The sequence below is a fragment of the Lepidothrix coronata genome, unplaced genomic scaffold (assembly GCF_001604755.1).
Source record: "Lepidothrix coronata isolate B3197 unplaced genomic scaffold, Lepidothrix_coronata-1.0 Scaffold252, whole genome shotgun sequence".
Taxonomy (NCBI): domain Eukaryota; kingdom Metazoa; phylum Chordata; class Aves; order Passeriformes; family Pipridae; genus Lepidothrix; species Lepidothrix coronata.
The window spans coordinates 268,647-288,175 of NW_016690432.1; positions in this window are offsets into that span (position 1 = coordinate 268,647).

Here is a 19,529-nt window from a genome sequence, read left to right on the forward strand (position 1 = left end):
ATAAATATTGTGTAGTGAGCAGTTTGCCTTGTTTCCAGTTTCAGCACATCATATTCTGAAAATTATCAGTTACTCAGAATGATCCATGGGTTTATTTATCAATTAATACATGGCATTATGATCCTTGAATTCCCCATTGGGTGTATTCTCAACACTCACTTTTGTTGCCAGCCCTGTTTCTATTTCTGTGTGACTACCCAGTCAGGCACCAATCAATCAGTAGAATTGCATCTGCATGACACTGAGGACCCACCTACAGCACCTACATTCAGAGGTAAGAAAATGTTTGCACTGCTGGGGCCTCTGAGCCTGAGTCTTCAAATGGATCCTGGTGCTCAGCAGCTCTTCCAATGACATTCCTACGTGCTGAGGTGGAAGTGTGGTTAATTTGCATTTGAAATCCACCCTTCACATTAAAACTGAGCATTTTGAGGTAAAGCTGATGCACTACAGTATTCATAAAAAGCAAGCAAAAGATCTGAAACAAATTAATTCCCTTTAAAAATGGAAGTAAGTGTGTGTGGAAGGTATTCACCCAGCCTGGCCAAAGGAGTTACAACCTGCAATAATTAAAAGCATTTCTTTGACCTTTGTGGAAGGAAAGAACTAGTTGTTCCTATTCATTTTACAAGCATGGAAGTCTTAGTCTAAAGTACCATTTTAATTTAAAGAGGCTCCCCTCCTATTGCAAACAGCATTTCTAATGGTGGGAGGGTGTGTGTTAATACATCAGTAATAAATGTCTTGGGCTTTTAACCTAGAATTATATTTCTCTTGTTGGTGATGTTGGAGTTGCTACCAGGGAATACACCCACTGACAGCCCTGAGAGAGCAAGGCAGAGTCAGCTGAAAAGCCTGAATATGGAGATTTTGATCTGTGACAGTACTTTAAAAGAAAATCAGAGAGTGTATTTAGCTTGGATCTGGCCTTATGGGTATAGTGAATTGAAGCAGTCATGATTTCTTCTGAATTTTTATTTCCAGCAATACTTCTGTTTTCCTTCCTTCATGTTAAGAAAGTGATCCCCTGAGCTCACATTTTGCTAATCCAATTGATTCTGTCAGACAAGCACCGTGCTTTGCAGCTGGTGGAAGTGCACAGGGAAGCATCATCCTCTCTCCAGACAACTCAAAAGTCACCACGGCTCAGATGAGTTTCACTATACAGAAGCTGCAAAGCTCATCTCATGCTCTCATTTCCCCACACCCAGGAAAATGAAGACAAAATCAGGGAGGATTTTGCAAGCATGGGGGCCATGGGTTGCGATGACCTGATCCAGATAGAAAATATTAAAAGTCACGTAAGCAAAGCTCAAAAAAAGCCAATAGAGGTCTTGCTATTCAATGTCCCTCTTCTCATTAGAAAAACAAGACCCATACAGAGAACAAGCTGTCACTCCATAATGTTGCTTGTCTTTCTGCATTAATTTGTAACTATCTTTTTCCTGGATCTTCATGTATCTCCATGCATTTAAATTGCATCCACTGTAATAAATAAAGAAAAAAAACCTGGGGCATCTAGTCTTTTTGCTGTTAACATTGATGAAAATCTACTTGTAACTCAAGAACACTTACTTTGCCAGGCATTCAATTAAAACTGAACAAGGAGCACTCTGATGTGAGCAAACACTTACAAAATGAGGAATTCACCATGAACTACAAAAATGTGATGCATGTCAAACACCAATCAGTAGAACCCCAGACACAAGAAAATAAACCTCAGTGAAATGTAAATGTATAGAAAAGAAAATAAACAGATGCTTCTTTTTTAGGCCTTGAATCTGAATATCATATTCTTATAACAAATTTCTGTTAACATCAGAAATAAGGTCATGATCTACTTGATTCTGTACCAATTACCACATATGAGCAAACAAAATTAATCTTAACCTTTTATTTTGTCACTCTGCATGTTTCTGAGTACCTCTTTTCAGGATATCTTTCATCCTGATCTAATAAAAGGCTATAAGATGAAGCCAAAAAAAAAAAATCTCATTTATGTGGACTCCTTTACACTGTTATTACTGGGACTAGGGAAAGCAGGAACTTGGGGAAAGCATCCTGGCAACTAATTTATAGTCATCTGGTTCAACTGTGGGGTGAGATATACTAGATTAGACACCTCCATACTGCTCCTTTCCCCTGATTCTGTAAAATAGGTTCTGAGCAAGCAACCAGGAAAAGAACACGACTCTGGAAGATAATTGCAGAACAGTAGGGCATTGAATATACTAAGAAAATAATGGGAAGTGCAAATCACAGATTAACCTACTGCTGAAGGAGACTTATTGGGTTTGCATTGTCCTGAGATTGGATTGCAATTAGCTGCAGTTTGAAGCAAAGATGACAGTATAGATAAATACCATCCAAGCAAAGATGACAGAATAGATAAATAATACCAGAACACCAGAAGAACCCCTGACCATCACTGAAACCTCTTCTTCACAAGAGCAAACACCTAATGGTGCTCCAAGCACAAGACATTTAGTCTTCCAAGCTGCAAAAACACCACAGGAGATGAATAGGAATCATAGAATCATAGAATCACAAAATAGTTTGGGTTGGAAGGGACCTTCAGAGTTCACCTAATCCATCTCACCTACAATGAGCAGGGGCACCTAACATCTAACCTAAATCTACCCTCTTTTAGTAGAAAATTATTCCCCCTTGTCCTGTCACTATCTGCCTGTGTAAAAAAGTCACTCTCCCTCTTTTTTATAGTCCCCCTTTAGGTACTGGAAGACTGCAATGAGATGTCCCTGGAGCCTCCTCTTCTCCAGGCTGAACAACCCCAACACTCTCAGCCTGTATTTGTAGGATCTCAACAGTGACCTTTCCCCAGAGAAAGTGGGGGGAATTTATATTCTACCATATAAAATTCCCCCATTACCTTGCAATTTACAGCCCTTTTCTCCTCTCTGAATATTGACCTTTTGTTTACACCCATTAACCCAATTTACAGCCTAGATTATATATGTGTGTGTCAGCACACACGGGAATCAAGCATTTCTATGTAGTGCTTTGTTACATTTATCTCTTGGCTGCATTGCTGAGGAGAAGAGGATCCAAGAGCATTTCCCCTGATGCTCTTCAGATTGCAGCTCCATGAAGTGTGCTCCCACAGTAACACACACATCTCAGGATATACAGTCCTGTGGGAGCAGATGAGGGTAGGATGCCTCCAGCTAATGACAAAAAATACACAACTTTGGATGATGGAAATGTTCCTACACTAATGTTAAATGCAGGTTTTCTGTTCTTCCCTAGGCTGTAGTTCTGGCAGGAACTCATCTGTAGTGAATCCAAGTGAGGCTGGAAAATTGACAGAGGTAAGGAAATTGAGTTTATAATTAAATGAGGACCATGCAACCATCCCAGATCGTGGAACAGAGAAATCGGATAAAAAGTTCAAAGAAAGTTTGTGGGAAGATTAAGTAAATAGGATGAAAATTTCAAAGAAAGTTATGGGAAGATTAAGAAGATTGAGTTTATTTAGGCAACGTAAAGGAGCACAGCATGCAATAAAGATGATAATAGCGTTGTGACAAGTCATTTTGTATGGCCTGTCCTGTAATCCAGGGCAAGGGGCAACTCCATTGATGTCCAACAGCAAAGACTTAAATGGGGTAAGAGAAAAAAAACCCTCTGCAGATTGCTGCTGACAGGCTGTCTGCAGTTACTGATTCCTTTCTTAGAAGGTTATTAAGAGTAGATTAGACAAATCAGCTGCTCCTTCCACATCATCTTTTGGGAGGGAATATGGACTGTAGTCAGGGCTGGGAATTTGCCTGCAAAGTAATCACACCAGGCTTCCTTTAGTAGTCAGCAGAGAGAGATTGACATATAAGGCAATGAACGTTATCCACATGAAAGGTTGGAAGCATTGCTCCCTGGGGTCACTTATTTATTCCCTTCAACTTCAAGAGTGATGAAGAGATCCACCTAGAGACGTACCTTTTAGGTACTTAAATTGGAGCAGTTCCCTCCCACCCAGCGTGCCTGGTATCCTTCCCTTACCTTTCTACTCTTCCTTAACAACAGATTAATCTGTATCCTCTTATTCCCCTCTTTATGATCCTGCCAACTGCAATACAGAACATTGTCCCACTTCTAGTGCCACTTTAGCCTCCACAGCATGCATCCTTTCCAACCCTCTCCAAATCCCATCATGCCAACGAGAATTAAACTCATTAGTGAATCATTTGCTTCATAAAACATTTGGTTGAAAAGCAAGATGAATCTGGGGAATCCTGATGGAATTATACACATCTCAATGAAGGTTAACATTTCAATGAGGATGTTAGTCTTTTTTTCAAGTCTCATCTACATTCATTTAATTTTTTTCTTAATTTCTCTGATTCTTTTTTACAAATCAAAGCGTGCACATCGAACACAGATAAGAATTCATCTCATTTCATTTATATATGAATTTATCACATTAGGTCCTCTTTTTTTGGTTATTGGAAAGGGGCCAGAAAAGAGTGCTCCTTTTATCTCAGACATTTATATAATCTCTATATCACTTCTCTATATAAGAGTCTATTTTCCAAATCCAATACCAGGGCTTATTTTCCAAGTCATAGAGTCACAGAATGGTTCGGGTTGGAAAGGAGCTTTAAAGGCCATCTAGTCCAACCCCTTTGCAAGGAGCAGGGACATCTTCGACTAGGCCAGGTTGCTCAGAGCCCCATCCAACCCAGTCCCGAACACTTGCAGCAATGGGGTATATTCCTGCATAGACTCACAGAGGTAATTTCTAACCACCAAACCCAATATGCAGACACCATGAAATATCTGAAAACTTGTGCAGACAACACAGAAAAAGAATAGCTGATAAGGCTGTTGAAGTGGCAGGACATTCTCCATGGATGTCCTTGGTCCTATTCTGCACTGCTTGGCACAGTGCAATGCCCTGAAACCTAATGATCCCTCCCTGAACAAAATTAAGAGCATCACAAAACATGATCCTCTTAAAATATGATACTTTTAGGCAACTGCATGACAAACTACTTAAGAACTGTGTAGTACATTCCAGTTTTAATCGAATGAGCACAGCTCAGTGCTCACAGGCTCTCGTCACAGAATGATGGAATCACAGAATGGTTTGGGATCGAAGGGACCTTAAGGATCATCCAGTTCCAACTCCCTTGCCACCAGCAGGGACACCTTCCACTCGACCATGTTGCTCAGAGGTTCCTACACATTAGAGATATTTCTGCGCTTTTTGAGAAGCAGGAAAACAGTAAGAAATTGGAATGCTTGGATAAAGACATATTATAAAATTAACTCTACCCCAGCCAAAACCAGGACAGGTTTCTTTGACATTTTCTTCCTGCACATATTCTTCATTTTCTAAAACTGGAGGGCCACTGCAGAACAAACTATCTGTGCATTTTTCACCTGAAGTTCAATTCTTGAAATTTGCATTTGTATAATTGATTGTAAAACTTCATAATTCATGCTAAGTTTATTTAAAGATGCCATCCAATCATGGAATTAAAAAAAAAATGCAATGCATTTAACTAGCTAAGATAGAGCAAATTACAATCAAATATACAATTAATGTATGAGTAAACCTCATGCAAGCTGAAAATAAGATGTACATATTTAAGGCATGATAATTAACCATTGGAACAAATTACTGAGGCTCCTGGTAAATTCTTTTTCATTTGGGAGTTGCTAAATCAAGACTAAATGTCTTTCCAAAAAGATATGTTCAGCTGGAAGTCATTAGGTTAGAAACAGAATTATTGATGAAAATCCATATGCATATATTTTAGAAAGCCCAATTAAATGTTCATTGCAGTCTTCTCTACTTTAATAACCATTAGTTTATTTGGATATCCCTTTACAGTAGCCAGCAACTTGAAAATAACCATGAATATCATAGAAGTGATAATATATTAATAGAGTATGCATTGATACGATCAAACTACCATTCTACTCTTTACATGCACCTGGGGTGACAGCCTGAAATTACTGGAAGAAAATACACCATTGAAGTCCTTTTCATACACTCAAAAAGAAATTCAAAATTTTTTTTTGCAAGGTATTTTGAGGTCATTTTTATACCAATTTCAACACAAAATCCTGAAATTTCAGTTGAGGTGGACAGTCCATGTCCATTTTCTATGACGAAGTTTTAGATACATTACAGAGCATAATGATGATAAAATAGATAATACAAACACTAAAGATTGAACATTTGGAAACCTGACCTTGGCTATAATTAGGGCATTTATATTTATTTGAGCTATATATTCCTATCAGGTACTGCTGTTATATTGATTTTTATTTTACATACTTTAAAAAAAGCTTTAAAAGGATTGGAACTAAAGGATAGGAACTTATCCTTTCTTAACTATTGGGCTATTAAAGAACAAAACAAGATCATAAGTAAGAGAACTAAAAGACTGCAAATATGATGAAACAGTGAAGGAACAGGATGACAAAGAGTAAAGATGTTTGACAAAAAGGGTACAGAAAGGACAGACTCTGGGAAGCATAAATATTCCACAAAAGCAGCAATAAGGCTCTTTGAAGGGTAGAAGGGGATAACGTTTCACTAGAGAAGTGACAACTTTCTTCTGGACACACTGGGATAGCCTGGGCTATGGGAAGAGAGGAATGTTGAGAGGCAAATTCCTAGAGAAACCAAAAGATTTTGCTTCATACAATATCCCATCTTTCTAAAGTTAGTTCCTTCATGCTACAGCTGCTTCCAGCCAAGTCAAGGTTATCTCTGATTTCCAGCTGTGGTGGACTGACCCTGGCTGGACACCAGGAGCCCACCAAAGCTGCTCTTTCACTCTGCTCCTCAGCTGGAAAGGGGAAAGAAAATATATTGAGAGGCTTGATAAGGACAGGGAGAGGTCACTCCCCAGTTACTGTCACGGGCAAAACAGACTCTACTGGGGGAAATTAATTTATTACCAATCAAATCAGAGTAGAGTAATGAGAAAAAAACCACAAATCTTAACACCTTCCTCCCTCTCCTCCCCTCTTCCCAGGCTCAAATTCACTCCCCAGTTATCTACCTCCTCTCCTCCAGTGGTGCAGGGGGATGAGGGATGAGGGCTGCAGTCAGTTCATCACACATTGTCTCTGGTGTTCTTTCCTCCTCAGGGGAGGATTTCCTCACACTCTTTATCTGCTCCAGCATGGGGTCCCTCGCATGGGAGACAGTCCTTCATGAACTTCTCCATTTTAGGTCCCTTCCACAGGGTGCAATCCTTCAGGAATAGGCTGTTCCAGTGTGAGTCCCCCCTCCGGGGTCACGAGTCCTGCCAGCAAACCTCCTCCAGCATGAGCTCCTCTCTCCATGGGTCTGCAGGTCCTGCCAGGGACCTCCTCCACCATGGGCTTTCCACGGGGTCACAGACTCCCTTGGGCATCCCCCTGATCCAGCATGGGGTCCTCCATGGGCTGCAGGTGGATCTTTGTTCCCCCTGGACCTCCCTGCCTCACCATGGGCTGCACCTCTGGCTGCAGGGGAACCTCAGCTCCCATTCCTCAGCATCTCCTGCCCCTCCTGCTGCACTGCCCTGGGGATCTGAAGAGCTGTTTATCTCACATATTGTCAGTCCCCTCTCCAACTGTAGTTGGTTGAGGTTTTCTTTGCCTCCTTTTTACAGACCTTATCCCGAAGACGGTACCACAACCTCTGATGGGCTCAGCCTTGGCCAGAGGTGGGCCTGCCTTGGAGCTGTTTGGCATTGGCTCCATCAGACATGAGGGGAGTATCTAGCAGATTCTCACAGAAGCAAACCCTGCAGCCCCTCTACTACCAAAACCTTGCCATGCAAACCCAACACACCAGCCCTGAACTGCTCAGCAGTGCTTCATTTTCCACTACGTGACACCAATTAGTGAGCTACTACTGGTGGTCTCCTGAGCCAAAAATTGCCCTGATTTACCTTCCAGTGGGCTTAAAATTGCATGGCTAGCTTGTGATACAATTTTACTTGATAGGGGGGAGAAAAAAATTCAATTCTGCTGTTTAGTTTTTCCCAGAACCAACAGATGTAGGAGCACTCCCAGAGCATATGGGTTAAATTAGTGCCTGCTGTGCCCCAGCACCAGCGTTTGTCTGATTTAGTGACACTTGTTTTAAACAGTTGGAAGGAGGTCCGGGCAGCTCTGGAGGTGGTTTTCAGCTGGATTCATCCTTAAACAGCAGCCTAATAAAATTCTAGTTTTATATTCAGTCTGTGCTGAGCTGCCACCAACTTTGGGTTGCCAGAGGAGGCATCCCCAGAGATGTATTGTGCAGGTCACATACTAGCTGCACAATGTCCTTTTGATGATAAAATACTAAGCAGAGCTGACATTTAAATTAGCATCCCTACACATTTTCCAGCTAGATAATGATATGGGTAAGACAGCCAACACCTGTGGCACCTGGAGGGATCCAGTTCCCTGGGAGCTGTGGCCAAAGCTTTGTCATCATCCCAAACCATTTGTGTTGCAACTGATTGAAAATAGGCTCTGACAGTCAGAACCTGGCTGTCCTGGGATGTGCTCTGGGATTACAAGCTTAGGTTTTATTCTTTGAGCCTCGTCCCTACTGGGACTCAGTTGGCTTCACAGCACTGGGGTCTTTGAGCTGGCTAATACCTGGGAAAAAGAGGGATGAAAAGAGGACAGAGCAAATGAGAAAATAAACAAAACATCTCTTTGCCTCTGGAGAATGGGAGAATAACTAACAGAAATGAAGAACTATAAAAACTAAAAGGTCATCAGAAGGACACAGAGCAATAATTCCTCAGCACTGGCTTCTAGCGCTGCCTTCCCGAACAAAACCACTCCCCTTCCCCTCTGCGCTAAAATCAGCCCCAGGGTCTATTCAAGAGCTGAAAGTCAGGGGTTCCTTATGCCAAAAATCATAAAATCAATACTGTTTCCCAGCATTTTCTGATGGATTACAGCTCAATGATGAAGAAGTTTCTCTCTCTAATCAGAGAGACAGACCCCACATAACCCCAGCGCCTGCCCGTCCCCTTCCGAGCAGGGTGGGTGGATTGTCTGCATGCCCTGTCACAAGGTGAGGCATCAGATGGGGTTATGGAGCTTCACACTGCAGCAATTTAGCTGTGTTGTGGGGCACAGGAGCTGCATCCCCTTCCCTCAGCACAGTGTGACTCATAAATATTATTGGGTATCAAGTGGGACTAAATGAATCGGCACAAATCAACCAACTTCACCCTGCTCCAGCATCTATCCTGCAAAGAGGTGCCTGACCCCCTTGCTGCTGCCTGGTTTGATTTGGAGCATATTGAGGTTATTTATGGCCTGGTGGCTTTAACCCTCATCAGACACTATGCTAAGAATACCCACACAGAGAGTTTCGCTTCTCAGCTTCCACTGGCCGTAAATCAGCTTGTTCAGTGAGTCAAGAAATCTCCCAGAGATTGTTTCTGGCTGCAGGAATCACCTTGTACAACCTTTCCCCATAAACAAGGGGTGCCATTTGGAAAGGATCCTCTCAGGGCCATCCACAGGCAGACCAAGAGGATTTACTATTTTATTTTTTTTTATTTGAACCTACTTTTTGTGTCTTTCTGGCTGCCTTTTCACTGCCCCTTCCCTCCAGCAAACCCCTGAAGATGAAAACCTGCTTAGCCTTTTTCTGCAACAGGCAGGGAGACAGTGGCAGCTGTCCAGTTTGAGAGGAAAGGCAGATTTCAGTCAGCTCAAAGCAAGGATGAAAAGTGGAAAAATTCTGTCGCCAGCGAGTGAAACCTGGCACCGGGGAAAGCACATGAACATCAAAGTCGGATGGGTCAGAGCACTCAGCTCTGAGTCAATTATCGTATTTTCTTAGATATAAATCACACTTCAGGCAGCCTGATTCCCCTCAAAAGTAATGGCACTTGAAAGTATGTCCCCAGATAATCCACGCCCACGCGGCACCGAGGGAGGCAGAGGGGTTTGGACTTGGGGAGCTGTGTCACCCACCACTCCGTGTGCCCAGAGCCCCTGCTGCTGCTGCTGGATCACACATTTCACTTTGGCAGGTTAGACATGTAAAAATATGTTCGTTTCTCTGCAGCAGCGCAGTGCCTGGTGACGGAATATCATTATGCTGATTTAGCATCCTGACCCTAAGCTGCTGCACAGCAGATTTAGTAAATATAGCCAAACTAAAAGAAGACTGTAATAAACCATTAAGTGCAAATCAAATAGCTTGGTTAATCACTGTGTAAGTGCAGTTTTATACAGCTGTCTGCTTCTCTGAATTGCACTGGGATAAATCTGCAGTGGCAGATTTGACCCTTTGCTTCTGTGCTTCAGTTCCCTGCCTGTTAAAAAAGAACAACAGGATAATATATCTCCCCAAGGCACAGGGCTGTTGCAAAGATACCTAAACTTAAAATGGTTTTTACCATTATTAACTTAATAATATGCTGCTCAAAAACTAGAAGAATGCAAAGAGCTGGCAGAGAAAAGGCAAACTAAAACAAAACAACAACGAAAAAAGAAACCAACCCACAAGTCAGGCTTCAAGAAATGCTGCTGTTCAGCTTGGGCTGAATGTGTGTGGGAGTGAGGGCCAAAGCATGACATCTTATTTTAATTAAATGAAAGCAATCAGTTCTCTCTGCTCAGGAGAGATAGTGGGGAACTGTAGAGCTTGCTGTAGGATGTTAATCCTGAATAAGAAGCTGCTGTAGGATACAACTCTGTGTCTAGAATTGCATTAACACAGCAAAGAGGGGTCTGGTTCAGCCCTAGTCTTACCCAGGGTGCTTGGTGGTTTTGTTATGTGTGAGAATTGACGCTGCATATGTAAGAAATGAAGCAGATGTCCCATCCTCTTTTTGCATTTCGGGTTTGACATCATGGGAGAAGTTTCCAGAAGAGGCAGACACAGCTGGAAAGTACCGGCGGGGAAGGAGCAAGGGAAACTGGTAGTGCAGAAAGAGAACGGGGATTATTCTTCCAAAACTTCTCTGAAGAGTGATTTCAGTAAAATATCTCTGTAAGTAAGCCTTGCATAGAGAGATGGAGTTAAGTCATGGAGAGTGCTGGTGAGATGAAGCTGGAGAACAGCATGAATACAAAGAGTTGGAAAAATCACATAGGAATAACCACACACCTTTGAAGCTTGTCAAAACAATAAAAAAAGGATTATGCTCTGTAGCACAAAATGATGTCATGCATGTCGGGATAAAAAATGGGGATTTCTGTTCTAAAGGGTGGGTGAGTTAGAAAGGTCTGAGTCACTCCTGGACTGAGACACCAGCCAGAGGCAGCCATGGAAGAGGCAAATGTGACCTGCAGCAACATCACCATCCACTGAGCCCTCACCTGGGGTGCTTGGGACAAGTCAGGTCATGTGTGTCAAAGCAAGAGGAAATTCAACAGTAAAAGGTGCAGAAAATATATTCCGTGAAGTGATAGGATATTCTATTTTATGCAAGAAAATAAATTTAAAATAAAATAAGTGACTGCTTTTTCTATTTAGTCTGGCAAAATGAAGCCTGAAAGGGATGAAATTGCAAATCTTTCCTTAGGGATAAACAGCAGGTAGGAGGAAAGAACTACTTAAGTCAAAGGACAGACCTAGCAAAAGAGAAAGTAGGTGTAAACTGTTCAGAAATAAATAAATCCAGTCTGAAAATCTAAGGGAAAAGCTTCTACCAGCCATAGCAGTGAGGCAGAAGAAGCATCCAGCCAGACAAAGAGGGAGGAAAACCCAGCTACTTTTAACATAGAGCTTGATGGATAGTGAAAAGAGTAGAGCAGAGTGGGTGCACATCCATTTTAAAGGGTGAGGAAAGGGGAAAGGAAGGGGAAGGATGTTAGGCTAACTTCAGCTCTCAGAAGACTGAAAATATAAGCACTCTCCTCCTTATATAAATAGTTGAGCAGTTTGTAAATAAATAGTAAACAAATAGTGTTCCTTATAAATAACAAATAAGTGGATGTCAGCCAATACAGATTTGTTAAGAAGAAATCATGTAAAGTAAATATAATCTCCCTTTATGACAGGATAACAGGCCAGTGGAGCAAGCAATAGCAAGAGATGCCTGTTTTACTTAAGACCTTTGACAATACCTCATATGATGTCCTCATAAACAAGGGACAGAAGCAGACTCAGTGAGAAATGACCATAGAACTGGACCAAAACTAATTGAATAATCAGACAAAGAAAGAAATTGTCGAAGGTTTGCTATTAAATGATGTATTTAGCAGTTTTCCACAAGGTTTGCAATGGGTTCTGCAGTCTTCAGTGTTTTCATCAGTGAATGTTGTTCTATTTCATTGCTACTGCAAGAGCAGGAAAACAGCTTTGTGAGATGAACAAGTGTGAGAAAATCAGTGTGGACAAGTGACAAATAATAACCTTCAATAAAAATCAAGTTAAACATAAAGACAAATTCTTTGGCTCTTCTTGACTATTGGAAGTGCCTCAATTCTCTAGATTTGAGTGTCACGCTTGAAAGATGCAGACTATACGTAGATGAGTGGAACTAGAAGAACCCATAGAGGTTTCCAGATCATGTCCCCTGGGAGAGAGGTTGACAGATCTGAAGGTGTTCACGCTGATGAGGAGAGGAGAGAAAGAGAGACAGCAAACAAGTTCTGCTACAAAGAGGACAATCTACTCCCCCTCTGACAGGGGAGTGAGAGTGAATCTTGAATTATATCAAAAAATACAGGCTAGGCTTTAGGATAAATAATCTGATGATAGGTGAAGCATTTGAACTCATTACCTGGATGATATGCCTTCTCTATTGGAGTTATTTAAAAATAGACCAGGAAAATATGTGGCAGGAACAACCCGAGTGGTGATCCTGGTGAAAGATCCCGTGACAACATGAACAGCTTCTCAAATTCCTCTTTTTCTCTGTTTTCCAGTTTCTGGTGAAATGATCTGTGCAATAAAATTTCTTGACAATATAGGCAGCTAGACTCGAAGTCCAAAGACCAAGTTCACTTTGACCTGCACATATATGTCACTCATATATCACCCTTACATATGTTGCCCTGAACTCACGTGGCCTCATTCTTGCAGGAGTTTGCAACTGGTGTTCTGAAACCTCATGTCTGAGGGGGTTTATATCTCTTGGCAGGATTAATCCAAACTGGTCATTTTTCAGCATTTTATTGTGAAGTTTATGAATCACAAGAAAGCAATTGTCAAAGGATTATGGTATAAACAGAAAAATAAATTATATATGTCCTGGTTTATTGAATTTACTCTGAGGAATATTTAGACTATTTAGGAGTATAAAGGTATTTATTTCTTTGACACAACTTTGTTTGCAAGTCAAAGCACATTTTCTGGAGACTAAGCCAAACCAGAAGTTTTGGAGGTTTTTCTGGTTTGTTTGTTATTTTTTTCTTTTCCTCCCCAAAAAAAACCTCAACCACATTATGAATGGAAACACGCAGATAAACGAGTGGCCATGCATAATTTAAAACATTTGTTTTAACACTGATGAATCCCAGGCTCATTTTTTCTCTCCTTCTGACTGAATGCTTATTATTTGACCTTTCTCATGTGAAGAAAGTGTGATAGCTTTTGACCTGCTGCAGGAGGAGTTGATTTATCAGAGCACAGCTGCCTGTAGCTGTGCCTCACCACCCCACTCCTCAGTATCAGAAGTTCACTCTTTGCAGTAGTTTTGGGCAACAGCTCTTTTTGACTCTGGGGCTGGTTTTGCAATAACCTAGTGCATCTCTGATTATCAAGCACTCAAAGAGGTGACAGATGCCATCTGACTCCCTGCTGTCTCCAAGTCCTGTACCAGCAGGGGAAAGGTGATAACTTTTCAGAGCCTGCCATGTGAAAGGAAGGATTTAGAATGTCTTCTACCTATTTATCTAATTCTCTTTCATCACCTCCACCCTAGATGCAATTCTCTGGTATAATCTAAATAAGGAAACTGAAACAAATAGCTTTCGCAGCATGACTATAATCTATTTAAGTCATTTTAAAGCCAGCAGATGTTTTATAGCCTAAGATTTTTAGTGCTGTGTCTTTACAGACTTCTGCTACTCTGCAGGAGGCTCAAACTAGGCCAGCAACTGTGGACAATTAAAACTTAAAACCTTTCATTTGCATTCACCAGGTCTCCAGGTCACTCTGATGCTCAAATGCACCTTCTGTCACTATTCGCTCAGGGCAGGTCACACTGTGATGGACTCTGTTCAAAGCCATCAAAGCCAGCCAGACATGACCTGCTGCCAGTGGTCACTTCTTTTGAGAAGACAGAAATAAACTACCTGATCCCTTCAGTGACCTCTGGATCTGATAAAACTTAGCAGAGTCCATCCTCTGTACAGGATTTGAGATATGCTCCAGAGACCTGCTTCTCTTCAGTGCCTGTTCAGACCCACCAGTATCACTGTGAACTTCAGTGGTATTTTGGGTCATGTCATCCTCCTCATTTCACAGGTTTCACATCAACCCACATTGCCTTTCTAGCTTTTCACATGTTATAAGCTGCAGTACCAACTTTCAAGGTCACTCCTGGCATTTCATGATATGTTGGTCCCTCTTATAGGGAAATTTTCAGGCTCGATGAAGGATCTCTTGCTAAGGGTATTCATGAGGCTTGGGTCAAGCATTACTGCAGGGAGAATTGATTTTCTGATGTAGTGGCCTCTGGTTTTAGGAATTTTAGCAGGGACAAGGGACATGCAATGAGTCAGATGCAAATAAGAGCTCAGCCACATCAATGGCATCACATAATCATCTGCAAGTCAGTTCCTGGAGTTCAAAAACACACAAAGCACCGATCAGGTTTAACGGTGGCTTCAATGTGTAGATAGAGGGGCATAATCCTGGTTTAAATGTTACTGGCCTCAGTGTCACCCACTTGCAGAAAACAGCAAAGCAAACCCTTTAGTTTGCCATGTCATATTTAATGTAAACACCAAATACTACTTGTTTCAATATTTCACTGTACTCTGCAGCTATCTAAATCTGCAGTTCCATGTTCTAAACCAACTGATTCAGAATTTATGAGTATGTTTTTAGTAATGATCTGCCAAGTGTGAAATGACTGCACTGGTTGTTTAAATGAAAAAGGAGTGACCCCATTCTCCATGCTTTAACTCAGCCTCCTGCACTGCCTTTTCAATAGAGGGCTGGAGCATGTAACAGCAATGCAGTCTGTAATTTTGCCCCTAGGCTCCCCCTGGTATTTAGATTTCAGTTCCTTGGTTTTAAAAGGTCACTTAGCAAGAAGACAATGACACGTTATTCGTTCCTTCCCATCTCCCTGCCCCATCTTGTCTCTCTTCTTTTTGGGGAGAAACACAGAAATTAGCAGACAATGTCTGTTTAAAAACAGTGCCTGAATCTGAACTAGAACTACAGATTCTGATTTTTCATTCAGTGTTGTCTTGTCTTGTGTTAGAGGGAGATTTTTCCTAAAATATAGCTATTATCTCCCCAGCCCTTCCAGCCCTTTCCCAGGTACCTTCTGCACACTGCTGCATTGAGCCCTGTGTGCTATGGCCCTTGCACAGGGACAAGAGTCACTAGCACCCTTAATCTTTGCCAACTGAACTTGCCATAGTCCACTGGCAAAATAGTTCCTTTAATTAGAGTCCTTAGTTTCCAGGTCATTCTAGGAAAAATGCCCAGGTTATTGTAAGCCTTCCCAAAACATGAAAGAGGCAGCCAAGTTATGGTGAGATAACTAAATATGCTTTTGAAAGATGCTTAAAGTCCTTTATCTTGCTATAGTGCCCAGATCGAGTCTGATAGTCTAAGTGGGTTTATCCTTATTGCCTTTGAATCCTATCAAAGAATGGACTCTGGCTCCTGATCCAGCTGGAGTTCTCTGTTTTGTGTCCACACTGCTCACAGTAGCACCATCCAGAGTAGACTGGCTGTGTCCACTCTTCATCTAGGATCTGCTCTGAGCTCTATGCGGTGTCCCTTCAGTGCTGTTCCATAATTACTGATTGTCTTCCTTCTCAAAATGCCCCAAATCACCAAAAGTCTGGGTTCACAGTGGGGTTTTCATAATATGACGTCAGTCAGGGTTGCTTGTCCCCGCTCCAGGGCACTACTGGGGTGTGTTTATGGAGAGGGGACAAGGCCATCTGAGACAGCAGTGGAGGACTGCCTAGGGCAGAGGGAGCCAAACTGACGTGATCTGTGCCTGCACTGCATGTGTGGCAGTCACAGGATGTTGTGCTCATTCTTAAATATTGTTTCTGTTAATATGCTGCAGTCAGGAGACACAGGAGAGAGCAAATTGTATGGTCCTGCTCTTATTTCCAACTGAGTACTAGCAGTAGAATTAGTCTATGTATCTTACTAAGAGCCAACATATCTGTGGCAGCACATCAGACCAATTTTGTTCATCTGGTCATCTTGTGCTTCAAGGCTATTCCCTTATATAAGTATCTCTTAGCAACCAGTGTCATTCAGTGAGTGAGGATGCCTGTATTTTAAGAGAGTTTAATTATTTCTTTGCTATATAGTGCAAGCTCTAATATGCTCACTCAGAGAGACTCTGGTTGGAGATAAATCAGGAAGTGCTTCCAGAAAAAACTGTCATTTCTGCTTTCTTGTCATTGGTTCTTTATTGTAATCCTTATTTGTTGCAGTTCCCTGCAGCAATTTCTTTACCAGGATTGCTTTCTGGTGAACTTTTTCCAGTGAACTTCAGCTGCCACAGAAATCTCACATCGCATCTGCATTCCTGTGTCATCTGCATCCTTCTCTGCTAAAGCTGATGGGAGAGTGAGGGCTTTAAGTTTTGCCCGGTTTTCTTCTGTTCCTGTTCTCTTGCCTGTGCAGGGAAATGTACAAATCGCACGTTCTTCAAAAATAATGTGGTGCCCTGTCTAAAACCTGTTAACCTAATGGAAAGTCTTATCAGTTTTAATGGACCTGTCTCTTGGTCCACAAAGAGACTGCTCTGATCTTCACTAATGCTGACTTCAGTGGGAATAAATCGATGTGCAACAGCAGAGGATGTAAATTTTAAAGGAAAGGGTTTGTGAATGGGGCTCTGCCTCTGTCACACACATCACTTGACCACGATGCTGGCAGTGCCTTGTGCCTCCAGAGGCAAAAGGAGAGCTGCACTGCAGCCACAGTGGACCATCAGCAAAGGAAAGGCAGTGAATATGCCAAGACAGGCCAGATGGATACAGTTCCAGCACTTTTATCAAGAGCAGTTTTTATTCCTCTGGAGCAATAGTTGCATAACATAGAATCATAGAATGGTTTGGCTTGGAAGGGACCTTTGAAGACCATCCAGTTTGAGTTCCCTGCCATGGGCAGGGACAATATAACCTGCCTTCTCAGGGTGGGTTTTAGGCTAAAGAGAACTCAACCTCTTCATAAGTGGAGAACTTCTAAGCTCATTTGGTGCATGACAGACATCCCCCCAAAGAAAGATTCATCTTCTTTAAGAGTGCAATTCCACAGTCACTTTATTCCTCCCAAGGCCCAGGGTGCTGGTATTATTTCAACATCCCTCTGTCTCAGCCAGTTATTCCTTTATGTTTCTTTTTGTCATTGCTAGATTTTCTTCGGTTGTGCAGTGTCCAAGAAACTGAGCTGGCTGAAACCAAACTAAAAACTACACACATCCCCCTGCAAAAATATAAACAAACACCTGGGGTAATTCTCTGTCAGCTCAATTCCCTGTCCAGATTCCTCATGGAAATGAACTTTAGCACAAGGGAGCAAGCAGGACTGTGCAGCCAGAGGGAGTGGGGGTAATAGAATCACTTATTTTCTGCAACAGCTGAGACTGATGTATTAAGGAGACTGTAAAACAGCATCCTGGAGTAGATGAAATAAAACCCCTTTTGGAAAAACTTTTTCTTTAATGGCTACAAAGAAAGCCCACACAGACTCTTTCAGCTTGAACAATTAAATCTTCAATGTCTATAATGAGGTGAAATGGATCCCACACATGAGAAAGGAGGTATCCAAGGCACAGAGGCACACACACATATCAGAGTTGTGCAAAGCCACTGCTGCAGATTGCATGTAACCCAGAAAACTAAACCAGCTGATCCCCCTCCATTTTGTTTCGTAATTCGGGTGTTTGACCAGCCAGAGCCAGCGAGCTTCCTCCTGAACATAAAATAACCCTCCTAATTGCAACAGCTCCATTTGGGAGTGACAGAGGGAGAATACAGCATGTCCCTGTTCAGACCTATGGCAAAGCTCATGTGAAAGGATAGGGTGTATCAGCGTGGCAGAAAATCAGGCAGAAATAGGCCAATTATTATTAAAAAGAAACCCAAACTTTTTTCTCCTGAGTTTTGGCCTTCTCACTGGACTTTACGTAAGGAGCTGCTCACTCTGAACCAGAGGCAAAGCTCAGCTTGTCAGAAGACCTTCTGCCTGCTAAGTCCATGGAGACATAGAAGAGACATCACCAGAATAGCAATGATATTGCTGTAAAGTCTTTCAGCCTTTCCTTCTAAAGTAAATGCCTGCCTGCTCTTTGAAACCAACAAAGTACAAAAGTGTTTTAGGGGTCTTGAGTGAACAAGCAGCAGCCAGGAACTTTGGTATCAGCAAAAAGGGCTCCTGAGAGATCTGAGATGTTCAGAGTCCAGAGATGCAACTCCCTCCCCTCATCCCCCAGACTGGAAGTCGCATGGGAGCAAACTCGGGGATATAACTGGTGTAGCAGTCTATTAGATAACACAGAGGATTCAATCTGACAAAAAGATTAGTGATCTGGGTCAGGAACAAGGGAAGCAAACAGAGGAGGAGCAGATGAATCGAATTACATACCCCAAAATCAGACTATGCCTGTATAAACTGCAACAGTTTATACTGTGCATGGTTTTACAGGTAACACTCTGTCCAGACACTGACTCAGAGTTTGCTCCAATATCCATAAAACCTTGGTGACCACCCAGGCTTCGACACCCTAAACATGAACCCAGGTTCACAGACACACATCTCACCTCTCAGCCCTTACCCAGTACAAGTTTTCAGGGACCAAGACACATACAAAATACACAGAACAAGGGAATGACCCTCAGCAATTTCCTTGTAATTTCCTTTTTTCAGCCTCTAAATTTTTTCCCTATGAAAAACACTTTAGGTCTCATGTCTTATCATAAAACAAAGACTTTGATCTATCAGCTTCAGCCTTCCTGAGATGTGAATGCTGCCCTTTCACTCCAAAAACAAAACTAGTTTATTTTCTAGGAAATCTAGTTTGTTACAAGTATTTCAAAAAAAGAAATGAAAAAGAAGGAGAAAATAAGCAAACTATTTAGCCTTTTTCCTGGAAAATCAGCACTTTTGTAGCAATTTTTAGGGGAAACTGCATAGAAAGAATGTACTGAGAATCATAAAAGAAGCCTGGACCCTGAAATAAACACTATTAATCTCAGGATTTGCAATTTAGGATTGATTTAGAGGCGCCAGACTTAAAAAAGATCCTCATAAATACATGTGCTCAGTGCTGAGATGTTATAAAGTAATTCTTACTAACTTGGGGTTACAGTAGGACAGCTTGAGGACATTTAGACTGGATCTAGTCAGGGCTGGATACTTTGAGTGCAGAGAGTTAGCT